Raw genomic sequence first — 13,295 nt, forward strand, 5'->3', positions numbered from 1 at the left:
CTATAACTCAGTCACATGTTCCCAACCTATTTGCAAGGGAAGCTGGGAACTATTTTCTCACTGTACGTCCAGGATTAAGTAATGATGTGGTGAATACATAGTATGATACGATTTCTGCTGCATCATTTATATAAGAATGAAAATAAAACTACTTAAGTGTGTGTGTGTAGATGCATTTATATAAATACAAATACAAATACAAATATATAAATACAAAGAAAGTGCAGGTCTGCAAGGATATGCACTAAAGTTACCTTCAGGGAAGGAAGTGGGGTTGAGATAGTAAGATAAGGTATGACTAAAGGGGTTTTTCAGGATTTATTCTGTTTTTGTTTTTTGCATTGTTAAAAATTTTTACAATGGTGTATTTATGAATTACCTGTATTATTAAATAAAAACTCTTCCTCCCCCATACGCATAACTTGTCAATGGTTTCACAGCAAGAGAGATTTGCCAGACTCCAAAACTTATGCTGTTTTATTCTCTAAATCCATTCATTATGTCCTCCCACAGTTTCTGCTTCATAGGAGGATTTTTCTCTAGTCTGCTGGGGGCTGGGGTTGGTGACTCAGTTTATTTAGTGATCGCCTGTCGGGAAGGAAGAGTGGAGGGCTCACTGTTCTCACACAGAGGAGCTGGGAAGGATGTTGGGAACAGTATCAGCCCTTTTCCTTCCAGTCCAGAGATCTAAAGCTCAGAGGAAACACCGCTTAAGCTCTGGTTAGATGCAGCCACCCAAACAATAGCGTTGTGAATCTGTCTCTCTCTATCGCTTTGCTCTGTTCTGCACTGGCTTCATCCTCAGGGACGTTCCTTTTGACGGTGACAGAATGGATGAAGTTCTCAGCTTAGTAATGGCAGCTGAGCATCCCCAGTGGCAAGTGTCTTTTTGCAACAGTTTCACCCAGAAGCTCCTATCCTGAGTCTCTTTGGTGTGTTTTGGGTCATGTACCATCACCAGGACTTTGACTGGCTAGAGGCCAGAGGCGTGGCGGTAGGAAGACAGTGGAATCGGGCGCGGGACCCAAACACGGGACTGAGCGTGTGGGGAAGGGTGGCATCTACAAATTGAGAGAGGACAACTTATCCCACTGTGACAGCCAGGGGGGACAATTCCTACCAGGAAGGTCTTTCAGAACTTGTGACATAATCACAGAAAGGTAGCTATGTGCTCATGTGAGACCAGCCTGCTGCTCCCCCTTCTAAGAAGGGATCCCAGAAAAGGTGAAGGTCTCTCAGCGTACATGTGAGGTAGGTTAGGAGTGGCTGGAAGGCCTGCGGAATTCAGCTGGGATGGTGATATCTGTGCTGAATTTAGTTTAGGCGGCTTAGACAAAAACACTGCCTCGGTCTGAGTCATTTTTGCACTTACAGCTCAGGAAGGTGGAGGAGGGCCCAGCAGGAGCCAGGATCTGCAAATAAAACCGCCATACGGTGAAACACGCCTTCGTGGCATCTTGATGCGAGAGTGTGGTGTTGTGGTCATGCTGGCCTCCAGGTCACTACGGTGCTCCGGATTTGCCAGTCCCTGCTGTCCGCTTTACCATAGCATATGTTGACACACACAGGCTGATAACGCGCCCCAGCGGGTCTCCAAGATACCTATAGGGTCTGTCCTCCTTCCGAGCCCTCCTAGTAGCTTGCCGCCTGTCCCTGCACTCGTTTCACAGTTCAGGGACCCTGGGATGTCACCCAAGACCCAGATTTGCTCTGTGGACACGTGGAGATCTTCTCAGAGAGATCTGAGACCACCCTGGCCCCCAGACCTCATCTAGATGGGATGGCGGAGACGGGACAGCCCTTAATTTCTGGGGAGCAACTCAGTGACTCTTACCTCTTCCCAATGAGAGGGTAAGAGGATTTATCAGACACCATTATCCTGAGTCAAAACACATGATGGTCACTGAGTATGAGTCACAGTGCCAAGGGGCACATTAACTTTATGAAGATCACACAGTTATTGAGTTCATTTGTTATTTGGCAGGATGAGGTGACCAGAACCCAGAGCTTGATTCTATCTTGGTCATTGTTTTCCTCTATTACTCCACCTCCTTGATGACTTTCCCTCAGTGAGGTGACAGGGCGAAAACAGGACCAGGACAGGAGGCAAGAAGAGCATGGGGCTGGAGACTCCACCCACTTTTTAGGCTACATTTGTTTATGTCTTGGTGATTCTGTATCGTCATAGAGTTAGAAGGCCAGAGCCCCAGGGCACCTTAGGTTCCCCTGGTTGTCATTGCTCTTCGTACTTTCTCCCGCAGAGCTGCTGAGTGGAGTCACTGAGAAGGGGTATCCCAGGTCACAAGTTGTGCCACGGTCATGGAGCTGAAAGAGGACGGAGGTAACAGTCATGCAGACATTTTATTCTATAAAACTTCTTGCAAGGAGCACTTGTCAGGCTCCTTGGAGGCAGTTTTGGTTCAGTCCATGGAGGGATGTTTATCATCCAGACCTGTCCCACCATGAAACGAGCTGTCTTGTGGGATCATGAGTGCCCTGCCAACGGAGATTGAAAAGCACAGTCAAAGGACCTGCAGAGAGGGAGATCGTGGAGGAGGAGGTTCCTGGGTGAAAGGGAGCTTTAAAGACTTATGGAATTCTAAACGTCTATGACTCAGCAGAATGAGATTCCCCCAGAAACATTGTGGGCTCCATTGCTGTCCTTTCTCTGGTTCTGCCCTGGCTCGGATGCCCGGGCTGACGTCCAGGAAGTGCAGGCACCAGGCCAGGCCAGGCGGTGCCTTGCAGAGTGCGTGAACCTGCAGGGACTTCCTCCCGGGTGCTCACCGACAACTGCCTGGATTAATCTCCAGGGGGATGAGCACACCAGTGCCCTTCTGTGCCACTTTCCCACCGCCCACCTCCCCAGATCCACAGAGCTATTTATTTTATTTTTACCCGCAGAGGAGACATCGATGAGGAGAGGGAGGCTTTGACATTCTTGTGAGGGCCCTGAAGGGAACATGCTTGAGAGTGGTAAACCCGGAGAAAGAGAATGGAGTTTTTCATCTATTTTCTGTTGTCTCCGCCCATCGGAGTAAACCCTGACAGGGAGAACATGAGGGTGAGTGGGGAGGGGGCAGGCAGACTCTTGGCTTGCTTGTGCGTGGATATCTCATCCCCATCTAGAGTGGAGCCAAGAATGGACAAAGATACCAGGCCACTAGATAAGACAGACAGCGTGCAATTGAGCTCCTTAGGGCTGTACCTGGGCTGTGCTGGCCTCCCACTCTAGGAGGGGCTGGTGCCATTGGACGCTAGACTGTTGGGGCCAGTGGTGAACCTGGAGAGCCATGAGCCTCATGATCTAGTCGGTTAGAGAAAAGCACTGAGGCCTGGAGAGACCCACAGATGCTGGTGGTAGTGCCTGGGCAGGTCTCCGAGTTTCCTGCAATCTTGTGCTCCTTCTGCCGTGACAAGTTGGCAAGGTGCCCCTGCTCTTACCTGGGCAGTGTGAACAGGATACAACATGTCTGAGTTGCAAGAGACACCCTGAATTATCTGTCCCTCCGCCTATTGTCAAGGTAAGGAAAGTGAGACTTGGAGAAATCAAATGCTCATAAGATGCTCAGAAAGAGGAAGTGACTCACCCCACACAGTACAGCGTCAAAGGCAGGTTAGGGTCACCTGGCCCACCCCTGGGTTGTCTCCCTTCTACAAGCTTGGAAGAGCAGATTCATGTAATGTTAAAAACAACTAACCCTGCACGGTTCCTTTTGGTTTTTCAAAGTATTTTCACAAGCTTGATCTCATTCCATCCTCCCCTCAGCCCTCTGAGTGAGCAAAGGCTCACCACAGCAGGCAGTATGGGGTTCTGTTCTTAAAGGACCCCTCTTTCCCCTCCCCATCCTCGGAGGACAGGTGAGGCCTGCTGGGTGGTGTGTTTGTATACCTGGTGAGCAGGACGAGCACCTCCACGGTAGCCTGGGTGTTAACGCCATCCTGGTGCCCCTTTTTTGCATCCTTTTGGAGAGAATGTGGTCATTTGTTCATCTTCTGTGTCACTCGGCAAGTCACGGGCAGAGTTGTCTATCCATCTCCCTGACTACTGGCTTCCCAGCCTTGGAATGGATGGGAGACCCCGAGTGACATAGACCAATGGAGAATTCCTGGGGCTCTCGACAAGCCCAGAATGGACATGTTCTGCCGAGTCAGGAGGTTTCTGCTGTCAGGTGGCTGTAGGCCACTTAGAATGTGTGCTGTGACCTTTGACAGGTGTCGGGCCGGGCAGGTTGGAGTGCACAAGGTGACACTGTTGCCTTACTTGGCAGTTTACCACCGTATGTGATTGTAAAAGGACGACCGGGACACCAGGTCTCCACATTCTCCCGCCGCAGAGATTTAGAGTCTCAGGGCTGGGAAGGGTTCTGGGCAGGGGCGGTGCCAACTCCTCTCTTGCCCATGGCCCTGGCACGGTGTCTGGCATAGTTGTGGCTCTCACAGTGCCGTGTGCTGGTGCCCGGCCTCCTCCTGCAGGTGATTCAGGGCCGTTGTCCCTCTCTCCTGAGCACCATTCATCATCTGCTTTCTGCAAAAGCCTAATGCATCCCCTTCCCAGGTGTGCACTCAAGACCTTGCATAAATCACCCCGGACACATGGAAATGGATCCCACACTCCAGGAAGGTGACTCCCCAGCTCTCCCTGGACACCTGTTCCATCACCTCTCCCACACTCAGTGCCCGGAAATTCTTCGCTGTTGCTGAAGTCCCAGAGGCTGAAGGTATTTCCTCTTTCTAACCACTCAGATGGGCAGCAGCATCCGGGGGCAAAGGAGAGCGGGAGAGACCCCAGACCTGGCGGTGCTTCTCATGTCACCCCGGTCTTCTCGTCCTTCCTGCAGGGTGCTCACAGTTGTTTCCACTTAACAAAGCGCTTCCCCACCCACTGTTTCATCTGGTCTTTATTGCTGTGAGGAACACTGACACTGAGCTGCACTTCCTAAAGTGGAAGGAACTGATGCTCACAGAGGTTAGGAGACTGAGATGAGAGCCAAGGTCCCAAAGCCAGTGAGTAGCAGGGTCGGGTCCTGGGCCTTTAACTCCCCTTCGGTGACACTTGCTCTTGAGTCTCTCATTTCTCACTTCCCTGTGCAGCCTTTCAACTTTTCCTCGGGTCTTTTCCAGTCCTGCACTATCGTCGCTGCCTTTAGTTTCCACCCGTGTTCCGACTCCCTTCCTTTCCTGAGTTCCACATCTCAGTGTAATACTAACACACCAGTCCACCTCAGCCACAGTGTGGACACACATGCACACCCCCCCATACATACCACACACCCACATACACACACACACACCCCCACATGCACCCACACCACACCACACCACATACACCCACCGCACACACACACACACACACACACACACACCACATCACATACACCCACCACACACCCACACCCACACACACACCCACACACCCACACACACACTCACACACCCACACCACACCACACCACATACACCCACCGCACACACACACACACACACACACACACACACCACATCACATACAGCCACCGCACACACCACACACACACACATACACCCACATGCACCTACACCACACCACACCACATACACCACCACACACCCACATGCACCCACACCACACCACACCACATACACCCACCGCACCCACCACACACACACACACACACACCCACACACACACCCACATGCACCCACACCACACCACACCACATACACCCACCGCACACACCAAACCCACACACACACACACACTCCACACCACATACACCCACCACACACACACACACACACCCACACCCACATACACCCACACCACACCACACCACATACACCCACCGCACACACCACACACACACACCCCCACACTCCACACCACATACACCCACCACACACACACACCCCCACACACACACCAACATGCACCCACACCACACCACACCACACCCACACACACCCCCACCACACACACACACCCACACACACACCCACACACCCACACACACACCCACACACCCACACCACACCACACCACATACACCCACCATACACACCACACACACACACACACACCCCCACACACCCACACCACACCACATACACCCACCACACCCACCACACACACACACACCCACATGCACCCACACACACACCCACACACCCACACACACACCCACATGCACCCACACCACACCACACCACATACACCCACCACACACCCACACACCCACCCACACACCCACATGCACCCATACCACACCACACCACATACACCCACCGCACGCACCACACACACACACACACACACACTCCACACCACATACACCCACCACACACACACACCACACACACCCACCACACAGACACACACCAACCACACACCACACATACACCCACCACACACACACACACACACCACAAACACACACCACACATACACACACCAACCACACACCACACACACACACACACCACACACACACACCATACCACGTACACCCACCATACACACACACCACAAACATACCACAGACTGAGCACTGGAGAGCTAATCAACATCATGAGGAAGAGATGGACAAGGAGAAAGACCCAGTAGGAGAGGAACAAAGAAAAATAGAGATCAGAAGAGAGATGGGTGAGAGAAGAGGAAAAGAAGATGGGGGTAATGATGGAAGAGCAAAGAAAGATCAGAGCTTTGGAGTCAGAAGGCTGGAATTCTAAATCTAGCTTCACCACTTCCTGGCTGAGGCACTTGGGAAAGTCACTTAACCTCTCTGAGCCTCAATTTCCTTTCTGTAAAATGGTTATTGTTTATTTATGTGATGTTCATTAAATGCCACCTTCTAGGTGCCTAGATACATCAATGAATAGAATAGTTAAAAAAAACAACTCTGCCTTCTTGTGGATGGGGATGGAAAATAAAATAAATATAACAAGCAAAGGATTTAGCATATTAGTAGATAAATGTTTATAGGGTGTTAGTCTGGGTCTTCTCAGAGGCAAACACCAAATTCAGGATTGAACATGTGAGGAGTTCCTTAGAGGAAGTGCCCATGTGAGGGAAGGTAGGGAGGCTGCTGGAGAAGGCCTGACAGAACCACTGGAGCGCTTTGCCAGTCTGACCCTGAGTGAGGAGAGAGAGAAGGTTGGGTGGAAGCGTCCTGGTTTGGCAAAGGTCATCAGGGAGTTCTCAAGCCAAAGCTGGACTTCAGGAGGCCCAATGACTTTTTTTTTTTTTTCTAGGACTGAAAATTCATTTTTAAAAAAAAATTTATTTTATAAAATATAAAAGTATAGTTGATTTACAATGTTGTGTTAGTTTCGAGTGTACAGCAAAGTATAATTTAGTTATACATATATCTATTCTTTTTCAGATCCTTTTCCCATGTAGGTTATTACAGAGTATTGAGCAGAGTTCCCTGTGCTATACAGCAGGTCCTTGTTTGTTATCTATTTTAAATATAGCCGCGTGTATATGTTAATCCCAAACTCCTAATTTATCTTTTCCCCCACCTTTCCCCTTTGGTAACCATAAATGTGTTTTTAAGTCTGTGAGTCTGTTTCTGTATTGTAAATAAGTTCATTTGTATCATTTGAGATTCCACATATACGTGATATCGTATGATATTTGTCTTCCTCTGTCTGACTTACTACACTTAGTATGATAATCTCTAGGTCCATCCACGTTGCTGCAAATAGCATAATTTCATTTTTTTAATGTATGAGTAACATTCCATTGTATGTATGTGCCACATCTTCTTTATCCGTTCATCTGTTGATGGGCATTTAAGTTGCTTCCATGTCTTGGGTATTGTAAACAGTGCTACAATGAACGTTGGCGTGCATGTATCTTTCCGAGTTATGGTTTTCTCCAGATATATGCCAAGGTGTGGGATTATTGGATCACATGGTAGCTCTACTTTTAGATTTTTAGGGAACCTCCATACTGTTTTCCATAGTGGCTGCACCAATTTACATTCTCACCAACAGTGCAGGAGGGTTCCCTTTTCTCCACACCCTCTCTAGCATTTATGGTTCGTAGACTTTTTTTTTAATTTAATTTTATTTATTTTTTTATATAGCAGGTTCTTATTAGTTATCTATTTTATACATATTAGTGTATATATGTCAATCCCAATCTCCCATAGACTTTTTAATGACAGCCATTCTGACGGTTGTGAGGTATGTCTCATTGTAGCCAACGTCTTCTTGACGTACTCGGCCATTGACTGGGAACCACACTTGAAAGGTGTGGCCTCAGTGCTAATGCAGCAATGGATTTCAAGTCAGAGCAGCCGAGGCCCTTGGCCAGCTATGATGCCTGGCATCAGAGGTCTGCAGGGTGCTCTCATGTCTGCTACGTAGGAGAAAAGATCATGTGAAAAATGGAACTGTGTAGGGAAGATGAGGAATGCTGGGATGTGGACAGATTACAGTTTTCACAGGGAGGTCAGGGCAGGCCTCACTGAGAAGGTGATATTTGAGCAAACATTTGGGGGAGGTGGGGGGAGAGTCGTTCAGATGCCAGCGCCACCCTCATGCTGATATCATCATGCTGCCGGTCAGGCATGGGAAAGCACTTTGTAAGCGGTATAGACTCAGCTGACAGAAAACAAACAAACAACAAGGCCATTTGTCCTGGCATCTTGGATTAACATGTCCCCTAGAGAGGAGATGCTGGCTTCTGTCCCAGACCATCCCTCTGTTGGGGAGGATCAGGCTGGAGGACCACACTCCCACTGGGAAAGCAGGGTATTCTGTTTCCAGGACATGCCACTCCCAGGAGTCCAGAGCTCTCTGAAGGGTCAAAACAAGATCTCCAGAGGATGGAATCTTATTTTCAGCCTAACAATGGGAAATAAAACAAAATCCTCTTTTCTCAGACAACTAGATGAATATGTTATTATCCCTGACAACTGCAGTTAACAATAACTCCTGATAAGATATCATTTTTGTCTCGGTGGCATCCTGGCAGACAGAGTGTCATTAGTAAGTCCCAGGGCAAGAAGGAAGGGGTTGAGGTCACTAAGGCTCTATTCTGTGCCAGGCTCTGTGCCGGGTGCTGTTATTTATTTGATTTTCACGAGTCTTCGAGCTTTCAGTCCACTTAAAAAAATAGGAAACTGAGGCCCACAGGAATCCACAGTTGGTGAGTGGTGGATTGGGGATTAAAACCTAGGTCTGTGTGTTTCCAAAGGCCATGCTCTTTCCTCCTGCTCGTTACTGCACTGCTTTCCCTAATGGTCCATGATATTTAGCCATTCCTCCTTATATCTCTAACATTTAGTTGTATTTTATCTACTTGTCTGAGGGCCTATCTCCCCCACTCCCTCATCTCTTATCCACATAGTGCACTGCCCTGAGAGGACAGGTGGGCCATATTTGCCCATAGCATGTATAAGGGGCCCTGCTGCAAGAGACTCTTAAGCTGGATAGTGGATGGCTGTGTCCCACTCAACCATCTGTCTGTACCTTCCTGTTGAGAGAGGGATGGCCATATACTTTCGTGTACTTTGGAGCTAGAGTTCTGAAATAAGAGTCTTTATCAGAATTATCTAAGGGAAGTTGTTAAAATACAGATCCCCAGGTCTTGCCATTGGAAATTCTGATTTGGTAGGTTCAAAGTAGGCCTAAGAGTCTGCATTTGAATAAGCACCATTACTTTGCAAAAACATATGGCAAGAGTAGGCAACCATTAGGTTCGGTAATGGTCCATTTGGTGGCATTCCTAGGGGAAATGGGTACTGTCTGTCCTCTGGAAAATGGCCAAGGAGCAGGTGGCTCTATTGATTCCTGGAAAATGCCCAGTGACCTCTCCCTAGCTCCAGTCTTAGAGCAAGAACCTGGATCAAATCAGAAGGAAATTTGGAGATCTGGGGTGGGGTGGGGTGGGGTGGGGCTCATGCACTTCCTTTATGTGGTCAAGTTTCTGCAGCCTGTTCAGAAATGCCCCTGCATTCCCTCAGATAAAGGTAAGTGAACTTGCCGAGAATTTGGCCCTGTCCCCAGACATGTACTGTGTTAGGTGGTAGAAACCACAGAGGTTTTTTCATCCCATTCTCCTTGTTGGCATATGGACAACTGGTGCTTGCGAGTGGAAGTGATAGTCTGTGGTCCCATGACTAATAGTTCCAGGGTCAGCTGTGGAGCCTGGTCTCCTGATTCCCAGGTCAGTCCTCACTCCTTACTTCTCCTGAAGCCCATAGATGTGTGTTGCCCTCATGCCCAGTGTCCAAGTCTCTCTGAAGACATGCAGGGGGGCATGGTGGGCCTGAGTAGTGAAGAACTGTGTGAGTTTACACCCCCAGTTCCCGAATCCTCAATGTGCAGCTGGGGTAATGCCCATTGGTACATCCTAAGAAAAAGCTAGTCCCACCCCCTCTCTCCCCACACTTGCTACCGTTTCCTCCCTTCCTTCCTTCTGTTAATGGATTCAAACTCACCCTCAAGGTTATTGTTTTCAGAAGTTTGGTGGTGTATGAGATGATTTTAGATGATAGCAAATATTTTAATAGTTAACATGTATTGCTTACTATATGACAGGCCCTAAGGACTCTGGATGCATTAACGTTAAATTCTCACAACTGCCTCATGAGGTAAATACTCCCCTTGTCTTTATTTATAATGAGAAAAACCAAGGCCCAGGGAGGCTAAAAGTTTCCCAAGGCTGTGGAGCAGGTGTGTGGTGGAGGCAGGTTTCCAATCCAGGCTCTCTGAGTCCAGAGCCTGCACACTTATCTGCGGTTCTAATGCTCCAGTGCTATTTGTATTTCATTATCTATTAGAAAACGATAAATCCAATTTGAATGCTAGTTGGGAGATATGGACTCCAACCCCAACTTGCTGTTGGATTTTAGATAAGGCAAGGAAATTTTTTAAAAGATGAAGAGCTTGACAAAAATTTGCAAAGCAGGTCCTGTACTTTCCAGATGAGGGAATTGAGGCCACAAGAGCCAAAATCGCTGTCCCATGTGATGCTGCTGTAAGTTAGTGGCCAAACTGAAGCTGGGATCCATTTCTCCTGATGCCAGTTCCATGTCCATTGCTTTTCTTCTGAATGCTTTTTTATGTGGATTTGGTGGAAGTCAAGTCTTCCATAATTTAAGTCGTTTAAACTTTACACAAATAGTTTAAGTTTGGAGCCAGGTGTACACCTGGCTTGTTTTCATGAGAAAATTTAAAATCAATTTCCCAAAGCTGTTTGGCTAATAACACAGGCATCTGATGGGATTCCATTTAAACCACCATGAAAATGACTCAGTCCCATCACAGCTGATTTCTAAAGCATTGTGTTAAGTATTACCAGCCCTTTTCTTCTCCCGCCCATCACATCTCCATCCTAAGGCTCTTCTCCCCAGAGAGGCTGCTCCCATTTGCCCCTGTCCTCTCTTCCCTCCCGGGCCCAGCATTCACACTCTGAAGCACAGGCTGCCAGGCTGCCACTTACCGCTCATTTTATTCTGAAGTCATCTCCTTTTCCTCAAGACTTTCCGTCTCAAATTCACATCAGGACCTCCAATATTCTTACAGCCTCATCCTCCGCCCTAAGTGGCAGAGCTGGGATTAATAATACCTTAGTTACTTTATTTATTTTTTTGGTGCTTTATGCTCTGGAACTGCTTTCTGAGCCTTGATCTCTCTTCCCTTTGTTGTGCCTCAGTTTCTTCATCTGTAAAATGGCGATTGTATTTGATGGCCACTAATAGCCTATTATTGACCCGATAGTGTTAACACTGAAAAGTCATTTTCCTCTTGCCCCTCATTTTGTTTCCTCTCCTCCCCTGACTCAGCTGTCACAAGCGCGCAGTGCAATTTCTCATTCCTCAGGAAGTCCTCAAATAAAGGTTATTTTTCAATGAGGGTGGGAGGAGCTGTACGTTATTCTTTTTTTTTCAAAATAATGACAGGAGAAGAAAAAGAACCCTCAAAACAAAAGCATAAACAAACAAAAACAGAAGCAAATCAAAAACAGGAAAATCCACCCTTTCTGGAGGAGGTGGGGACAAAGGTCAGCACCCACCACATTCCTAGGAATCTTCAGTCCCCTGCTCTATGGTTTTATATATTGTTAGAGATTTTACAATAAAAACATGAAGAAGAGAAGCTGGATGGTGCTGACAAGCAGGGCTCTGGTGGGAAGTTCCTCCTGCCCAACAAAGGCTCTGTGTAAAAATACCCGGCCAGGACCTTACCGTTTCCATAAACAGATGGACACCACGGGCCTGGTGGAGGGGCAGAGGCAATGGGAGGAAATTGTATCTGACAATGATAACAATCTGGCATCTCCCAGAGCTTCACATCCTGGACAAGTCCAGCTGGCTGTCCAGATCCTCAGCTTGTGCAAATGAGATGGCTGTAAATAGAATTCTTCTGGCTCCCACCATGGCCACCCCTTATGGGAGCCCACAGAACTCTCCTGCCTGCCCCCCAATACCATATGCAAAAAGGAGGCAGACGAGGTGTAGAAGCTGCTGGTGGGGTAGAGGAGAGAAGGTGGGGCCCTGGGGGACTCCATGGCTGCCTTCAGCCCAAGCTCTGGGCCTAAGCAGATGACATGGATTGCGTGTCTGTACATGGGACTTTCAGGAAGTCTTGCTTAACTTCTTTGGACCTAACCTTCCAGATCTGTAAAAAGGGAGGGACATGATTCCAGAAGAAGTGTGTTCAGTTCTGAGAGATACACTTTAAGAGGGATAATGACCAAATAGCAGAGTCATCTGGAGAGGGGACCAGAGATGTGAATGCTCTCTGGGGACCCATCTGAAGGACCCATCTGAAGAGAAATGGGATTTGCTTTACATAGTTACAGAGGGCAGACAGAGAATCAGGAGGTGAAAGTAAAAATGTATGCCATTAAGGTTGTAAGAGAGAATTATCAGAGTTGCCCAGATTGAGCAGGGAGTTCTTCACCACAGGCATAGCAACAGAGATTGGGAGACCATCTCCAGGTGTGTAAACACTGGAAAGGAGAATGGATCAGATGACCTCAGCCTCTAAATTTCCCTACTGAAAATCTGATTATGGGGACTTATTTTCCCCCTTCATGGATGATTGAGGAAATATGAAGAAACTTAGCATGATTAAGAGAGAAAACATACTGGTGAGAGGTCATTGAATATTGGTTTTTGGTAGATGAGAAATCAACTCATATGACTTATAAGGGTAGTTATTTGGGTACAGATAAGATAATGAGGGTAGAGGTTCACTGTTGGGGGTTCAAAGGTGTCAACTGCCGCCACTTTCTGGGATCTCTTCAAGCAAAGGACAATAGAGATGGGGCAGTGGTTAAAGATATAAGCTTTGGAGTA

Source organism: Delphinus delphis, chromosome 7 (assembly GCF_949987515.2).
Source record: "Delphinus delphis chromosome 7, mDelDel1.2, whole genome shotgun sequence".
Taxonomy (NCBI): domain Eukaryota; kingdom Metazoa; phylum Chordata; class Mammalia; order Artiodactyla; family Delphinidae; genus Delphinus; species Delphinus delphis.